The sequence below is a fragment of the Geospiza fortis genome, unplaced genomic scaffold (genome assembly GCF_000277835.1).
Source record: "Geospiza fortis unplaced genomic scaffold, GeoFor_1.0 scaffold491, whole genome shotgun sequence".
In the NCBI taxonomy this organism is placed as follows: domain Eukaryota; kingdom Metazoa; phylum Chordata; class Aves; order Passeriformes; family Thraupidae; genus Geospiza; species Geospiza fortis.
Genome location: NW_005054390.1, coordinates 941,016 through 949,937, shown reverse-complemented (window position 1 = coordinate 949,937; position 8,922 = coordinate 941,016).

Below are 8,922 nucleotides of genomic sequence, written 5' to 3'. Positions count from 1 at the left end.
GTGAGGGCCCTGCGCCCGGAGCTGGCGGCCGGGCAGCCCCCGACATCCGTGGGCAACAGGGAACAGCGCTTCCCAGGACATACAGCTACCTGTAATCCTACACTGACAGAGCTACATGTATCCCTGCCCCAAAGATACAGATTAATACTGGAGATCCATACAAATACGAGGCGAGACTAGGGAAGGAAAGAAGAAGCTTCGTTTACACCGCGAGTCTGGTGTACGTTTGGATCTCTGTATTTTTCTGCATCGGGTAATTCTGCGAATTAACCACTAGGCAAATCTGGAGTTACAGAGCTGTTGTGGGCTAGCCCTATTGGGCAGTTGGGCGCCACACATTCCTTTGGTCGCTCTGTCACGGGAAGGTGGAGAACAAAGAAAGTTGAAAGTGAGAAAATGGGCATCTAAATAGCAACAATTTAATTAAACTGTTAAAATTTAGTTATAACCAAAAGTTGTGCGCACAAAGCAAAATGAGGAAGTATTTGAAATCATAAAATTGACAGGTACCTGTGCATTTATCAATTTCTACAAAATCAGAGCTTTGTCATGTTTAAAGGTCGCTTAGGAAGACAAGCACCTTAACTCCTAATACCCTGCTCTTTCTCCTTCTTATCCCAGCTCGCATTGCTGAGTGTGACACGAAGTGGTCTGTGGTGTCACCAGCCTTCCCCACTGGGTCCCTATTGTATTTTCAGGGAACTCCAACAAGGGGAGAGAGAAACGATGCATCTGATTCCATTGATATCAGAAGGCTAATTAACTACTTTATTATACTGTATTATTCTATACGTCTAAAACTGAATCTGCCAAGCACTCAACCCTGCACACACTGCACTGCAGCTGCATAGAATCTCGTGATTGTCAGCCAACAGTCCTGACACACACACACTCTTGGCCCTGACAGGCAAAGGAAACAAAACTCCATGACTTTGGGTGGGTAAAAAGTCTCCATATTGCATTCTACTTTTGCACAGGCACAACAAACGATAAGAATTGTGTTTTCATTCTCTGAGAATGTGAATCCCAGAAATATTCTTGGGAAGAATTTTGCCTTGCTTTTCTCTGTGAAGAGAAATGTGGGTCTACATGTCCCTTACTAGTGAACACCTCCAGCCTACTTGCTGGCAGTGTTGTCCCAAATACAGGTTCTTCTGTCTGTTGTGTAAGAATCTGACCCATATGAGATACTTGTTTCTTTCATGTTTGTGCAGAGGTGAGCACACAAAACCAGCTACAGTCAGGCTGGAAATTTCTACTTTCATAACACAGAGGTACAAGCATACCTAATTTCTAATTACATGCCTATTTAATAGCCATTGAACCCAAATAAAGGATATTTAGGTTAGATATATAGAAGAAATTCTTTACTGTGGGGGTGATGATACAGAAATAGAGGTTGCCCAGAGAAGTTGTGGATACCCCACCCCTGGAAGTGTTCAAAGCCAGTTTGGATGGGGCATTGAGGAGCCTGGGCTAGTGGAGGTGCCCTTGCCCATCACAAGGAGACTGAAACTAGATGGTTTTTAAAGTCCCTTCCAAACCAGAACATTTTATGATTCTATGATCTTTTGCCCATTTTGATGTAAAGGCAGGATATATTTTGAATTTATTGCTCATGTTCACTGTGTGAGGGACTTCAGCTGGAGGTGGTAGCCTAAACTTTAGAGGTGTGGTTTTCATGCAATAATGAGCTAAGTTAAGCTAAAAGACGCATGTGTAGCTGATTTTGCTAACTTGAGTAAAATTTATTATATACTGCCAGACAGTTTCCTACTTATCTGTTGTTCTCAGTTATTCACTCTGCAAAATCTTTTCCTTAAATCATTTACCATTCATGATTCTCCCCTTTGAGACCTAAATTTCTCAATCTGAATATGAGACCATTTGAGCCTCATTTGTTTTATCGAAAAATATCTCCTCTTGTTTTCTCTCAAATTCCAAGGGATTTCCCCACACCAGCAAGTCCCACTGTATCTTTTCTCTTGTAATTATGTTAACACCCCTCTTACTGTTCTTTGTATTAATGAAATTTGAGAAACATTTAGCACTGATACTAGCCATCATCATTATTTGGTATGTTCTAGAAAGTACATTTTTACATGCTTCCATATTTATATGCATACACTTAAGACACAATAAACAATAAGTACCACTAGTAAAAGGATAAATAATCAACACAATTGTTTCAGCTATCCTATATCTGGTAACCATGCTTTTTACCATATTACGTGTGAGTCACTTAAAGAGTGTTGTAACTCATTGTCACCCCTGCTCCTGTGATCAAAAAGGGCACTGCATTCAGGTCTGCAGACTAAAAAGAACAACTTCCAGGTCACAGTTCAGATCTATCTCTCTCCTTGGTCTAGACAGTTCCTTTTTAAATTCTTCACCAAAATCAGCCTTTGATGGCATAAATGCATGGGTTGCCTGTGACATTTGCCAAGATCTACAAATAAGCTCTGTGGTCATATATCAAAAACCATCTGAAGGGTAGAGAGCCACATGTGCCTTTGCAGAGCTGACCTATTCTTTTATATTGCAGAGGACCAGGAAGCTGGCGAGATGTTTATAGCTGTTCATGCAATTTACAGACCTTACACATCTCTCTGCTGGGAAAGATCCCTTCACTTTCATCCCTGCTGCTGGGAAAGTTCCTTTAATTCTCAACTTAGCTGGAGAGTTTGGCAGAAGAAAACTGTCTGAAACTCAATAAAGGCAGATGCAGGGTCCTGCACCCAGGAGGAAATAACCCTATGCACAATTGCTGGGGGGCTAACCTTCTGGAGAGTATCTCTCAGGAGGAGCTGGGGATCCTCTGCTGAACAATTTTTACCAAAAATTTGCAAAATTGAAAATCCTTTACACCACTGTAGCATTAAGAAACAGGCATTCTTTATTCGGCCAGATGTACATAGGGTTGTTTCCTCTGAAACATTGGGCAAGCTGAATAAAAAGCTCCAATAATATTCACTGACTTTCCCAGAATAAACATACATATGATAATAATTTCCCTAAAATCATTAATATATGTTCCCTCCCCTTTGCACTTGTGTTCTTATGTCCTGGGGGTCTCTTTGGTGGTTTCTGATGTCACTGACCCCTAAGTCATACCTGGCCACCTGGTGAACTGGTAAAATGTTGACACAACTGGGCTGGTTGCATTCCAGTTCTTCCTACAGTATAAGTATTGTGCAGTTCCATAGGCCAGTGGTTTTTGAAGAATAAGCATTGTATTAACCCACCAAGTACAAATGATTTTTCTTCTGGCAACTTTCCCACCCTTTGAGGCTTGTGAAGCTTGTCTTCTCCTTGAGCCTTCATAAGCCCCGCCTTGCTTTTTTACTAACACCATGTAACTTCCTTGTGTTGAATGAGAAATCACATTTTTCCAGCAGCTCAAAGCAAGCATCATAATCACAATTATTAATATGATCACAATTATACTTTGCAAAAGCAAGGGCCACCAACCAGTCAGAGAAAACCCAAGTCCTTTAAATAGGTTATTTAACCAGTTACTTTCTAATCCTGCCTTTAATTCTCTTTGAGATGCAGCAATATTATCCTCTCTATCTGATCATCCAGTTAACAGTCACATTTGGAATGTGCACACAACTATTATTTAAATTCAAGCCAGCACATACTTCATGTAAGAGCAATAGATCTAAAGCCAATCTGGTTTGTAGGGTTGTTTTAGCTGTGGCTTGCAACTTTTAATTTATTTCAGCAAAGCCCAGGTGAGTTGCATTTGCTAAAGTTTCCATTTGTAGAGTCAAATTGTGTGTGGCTGGTGTATTCCTAAAGGTAGATAATTGAGGAGTAAGATAGACTCTGAAGGCCATCTCACTATAGTCTGCATATTGGGATGTTTCCAAGTATTGTCGTGTTTAACTTCTCCCCATAGCTGGGTTCCCAGTGGTGACTCCTTCCACAAGGAACAGAACTTTTGTACTCCTAATGTCCACTGTTCTCTTGATCCTCCTGATGGCTAATGTGTGGTCCAAATTCCATTACTTCCTACCTGTGCTGTGGGTCCTAATGATTTTACGATGTCCTGCTGACAGTCTATATCTCTCCAAGTCTCTTTTTTTTTTTGCAAGACCAGGTGTCATTAAGAAAGGCAGAATAATTTCTACAAACACATTCCAACCTTAGAACCCTGGCCACAGATATGAACTGCTTTACCTCAGGATTCCTACTGATGCATGCAGATATTTGAGGCAATTCGACTTTTCCTTTCTATTTCTCTATTTCCCAAAGTGTTTCCTGATGTTTTATCTTATACTTAAATTGTGGAGGTACAATTATCTGCCCACACGAGGTTACCAATCAGCTGCTGGGATTTTTCATAACTTTTAAGGATTGAGCTAACTGCCTGTCCTGATTTTTATAATTTGGTTTTTGTTCTAGCTTTTTCAGCTTTTTGCTAGGTATTTTTCAGCTTCTTCTTTGGCTGTTTTATCAGCTAATTGATTCCCTGCATTAACTGGGGAGTTTCCAAACTGGTTGATTGTGAGAACACAGCCAGCTGGGATAAATAGTGTTTTTGCCTCAGTAGCATATACAGGAGGCATCAACCTGAGGCCATGGGAAGCAGGGTATTGAAAGGGAAAGATCTGATCAGTCATGGCAAGAAGAGTGTGGTCATGGGTCAATATTCAATGGAACTATTCTATATTATGTCGTGTTTCTGGTTCTTGTTCTCAATTGGTTTGGAACCTGTCACATGTAAGGTCACATTCTGAGTTTACGTTTGTGATTGGAACCTTACCCTCAGAATATATCCCTATATCTTCTTATGTTCACCACTCTCCACGTCTTTTGATCTTGCTCCTCTGTGTGGTTTCTGCATTTGTTATTTTGCTACTAAAAATCTTTATTTTGGGGCAAGTTCATGGCACCCATTCCTCTATTTTGTGCCATGCTCCCCCTGGCTGAGCTGGACTAGGGTTTGCAGTAAGATTGACTGCAAGAGTTGATGAGCTTCACAAGTGCATTACAGCCACTTCTTTTGGCTTTTCCACACTCTGTAGTAGCTAACTAATTTCTTTTTTATACTTCTTAGGAGACTCTTGTAACAATCCACTTTCCTTTCATATGATTTCATGGGCATGTATTATCCCAAAATAATTTTTAAATCAGTCCATATGTTTACCCTTTGCCAGCATTAAGTGTAAAGCCATTAATTCTGCTTTTTGTGCTGATGAGTTCTTAAGTAAAGTCCGGACTTCTATTGTCTGGGTCAAAGTTGCCATTGCATACCCAGCTGCACATCTTCCATTTTGTACCAAACTGCTCCCACCAATGTATAGCTCCAGTTCTGAGTCCTGGATAGAATCACTATTTAGGGGAAGTCTTAAGTTCAACATTTCCCTGCTCCAGTAAGGCAACTTGGTATTTTAGCATCCTGCTAAGAAGGCTCATAGATCTTGTACAGTTCTTGGCTCCAGAGTCTGAAAAATGGCTTCATTTTGGCTGCTTCCCAAGGCTTTTTGGCTGCTTTTTCCTTGCAACATAACAAAACCAAGTTATATTACTGCTTCCCTTTTTTTCCTGTTTGTGCCATTTTCTTTGATATCTTGTATCCAGATTGTGTAAGAAATGTAACAGACTTGTAGTAGCACTGAGGCACTTCCTTCCTTGATTGCTGGTGGAATATAATCTATGTGTTGTAGTAAAACTCTGTTCAGATTTTCCTTTTCCAGCTTTCTGCCTTGTTTTGCCAGCTAATTGCCGGACACAGTGAGGCTGTTTTGAAGCCCTAGGATAGCAGAGTCCATGTTAGCTGAACCTTTCACCCAAGTTTTGAATTCTCCCATTCAAAATTGAACAACTCTCCAGCTTTGATCATCCAGGCATCTTAGCTACCTGTACCACTGGGGTTACAGCACCCTCTACCTCCTCTGGGGTTTCTTTTACCTCATTGGATTCCTGTAACATAAAAATCTTTGTCTCAATGGCTTTTCATTAAGGTATTTGAATTTATATTTCCTCATCCAGGAAAGTTATATGATTGTTCAATTTTCCCAAAAAAATCTCTCCTCAACAAGGGAATTGGGCATTCAGGCTTATACCAAAACTGATGTGTCCCCCGCTGTTTTCTTAATTTAAATGGTAACTGTTGTAGAAAAAAAGGCCTTTTCTCTTTCCTCTCTCCCACACCCACAACATTTACTGGTTCCAAGCTAAGTTTTCCTCTGCATGTATTCAGTACCAAATAAGGTGCTCCAATATAAAATTTTTTAAAATTACCTGTTCATTCTCCAAGAATAATGTAACCAGGGCCTCAGCTGAGGATGATTCCTCTGGTCCCCTTAGAGGGAATTCTTCATTTATGGTTATGAGCTTGATGATTTGAAGAGCTAGGTTTAGGTTTCCTGTCTGATTTCCCCTGGCCTGGGACCACTTCCTTTTCCAATGCCCCCATTCTTTACAAACTGCTGAAGTATACTTCAGCCACCAATTATTACAATACTCAGCCAAGTGAGCAGCAGTTTTGAGCCAATGCCTTGTGAAAAAATGTCTTGTATAACCCACTAGGTGCAAATGATTTTTCATCTGTCAACACATCAACCTGTCCATAAGTCAAGAGTTTATGAGTTTCTGTCCATGAGCAAGCAGTGTTGAAGAAAGAATGACAAGAAAGACAATGCTATTCTGGGATGCACTAGGAAGAAGAACATTGCCAGCAGGTTGAGGGAGATGATCCTGCTTCTCTAAAAGTCTTGATTCTCCTGCCCTGACAAAGCTGCATCTGGATAGCTGTGTCCAGTTCTGAGCTACTCAGTGCAGGAGAGACACAGGGCTCCAGGAACAGGTCCAGTGGAGGGTAACTAAGATGATTCAGGGACTGGTGCAACTCTTTTATGATGAAAGGTTGAAAGAGCTGGGTATATTTAGCCTGGAAAAGAGACAACTGAGAGGAGACACCATGACTGCAAGTATCTGAGGTGGAGGGGAGGTGCCAAGGAGATGGAGCCAGGCTTTTCTCAGCGATGCCAAGGAACAGAACAAGAGATAATGTGCAGGAACTGACACACAGAAAGTTCCATCTGAATACAAGGAAGATCTTCTCTACTGTGTGATTGACCATTCACTATAGAAGATTGCCAAGAAAGGTTTTAGAGTCTCCTTCACTGGCAATATTCAAGAACCCTCTGGACACGCTCCTGTGCCATGTGCTCTAGGATAGTCTGCTTCAACAGGGAGGTTAGACCAGACATCCCACTGTGCTCCCTTCCAACCTCACCCATTCTCTGATCCTGTAAAGGGCTCAGATCTTCATGTGCTTCCAGTTTGATCAGGCATTGTTTTATCATCACCAGCTCTGCTCCTGGTTTGAGTTCTACTTTTAAGTGGAGTCATGGTGTTTGCTTTAGCTGGTTTCTTTGAATCTCATAAAGGAGAGATTACCACATTAAATATTGCCTCCTGGGTGTCATTCTCAGGCTCTTCTGAGGTCTGAGTTATTAGTAGACAGGTTCAAGCCTTCCATGATTTTCTTGTGGATTATATAGCTATAGAGATTTTTCAAAAAAAAAAAAAGTCATTTGAGCATTTAACTTGCATTAGTAAATCTCATCCTAACAAGGGAAGAGGATATTCTAACATATGTAGAAACTAATTAGTCAGTTTAGTATCTACAATTGTACACTTTATTAGTTATAGGAATGGCCGCAAAGCTCTTCTTCCATTGTCCCAGCAATTGCTATTTTAACTTTGCTTAGCAGACTCTTACAGATAGTTATTACTAAACATGAGAACCCTCTACAAATATCTCTTGTTTAATTCCCTGGTTTTACTGGAAATAGGGTATTTGCTGGAGATGCCTTGATATTTTCCCCTGGTCATCTTTACTCCTTATCAAAAAATCCTCCAATATCACAATAACTACATCTTCTGATTAACCCATTCTGCCTATAAATAATGCAAGGATTTAGGGCAAAGGCAAGGCAAAGAAGTCTCTTTCAGACCCCTGCCTAATTGCTCCTGTTTCACCTTTTCTAATACCATTCTATTTTCTTCCACAGTAAAAAGGAATTCAATATAGCTTACATATCCCCTCCATTGGAGTTATAAGTCAGCACCATAATTTCCAAAAACTTCCTTCAAGATTCTCTTGGTAGGAACCAATGATCATTTGCAATTCAACAAATCTGAAGTATTAAAAGGGACATGTGTGAAAGACTGGCAGACCCTCTGCTTCCTTTGCTGGATTGCAAGGTGATTGTTTCACTGGCTGGGAGGGAGTCTGACCTAAGTCTAGTTCACAGTAGGACTAAAATCTGCACTCCCTTTCATATACTTTTTATTTTGATATATATCCTCTTTATCCATCCCTGCCCCAATGTTATATGTGGTGGAAAGGAGGAAACTAATGCTCACACATGTTTCAGTTCCTCCGCTCCTCAACATACTTGCTGGTTTTCCTCCTCAATACATGGCACCAACATATCTCATCCCCTTTTACACTTTCCAGAATACAACCCAGATGCTACAGGAGGAAAAAGAAGAGCAAATTATTTAGAAAGCAATAATGTCCTCTTTGGTCAATGGTGGTGCTGATGAGAAAAGTAGGTAACGCTAAAGGGCAAACTGAGTGAGTAGCACAGTGTGTAGGAGGGATGGGGGTGACAGTAGCTCAAAAATTATTGGAATTATTACAGCGAGGAAAGGAGTCAAGAATAAGAAAGTAAAACATGGGTGAAGTGAGAAAAGTGCTAAGATCTAATTGGAGGCAAACTCAATAAATTAGTGACAAACAAGCACAGAGTTGAATAGAAAAGAAAATATTGGCATGGTATTTTATGAGATATGACAAAGCTAGTTTTCTTAGAAAAATCTATAGAAAAAGAGTGAAAAAAATGAAACAAATAAATTGAGAAAGACACAATGATAAGCATTACTTTATTTTAAAATTGA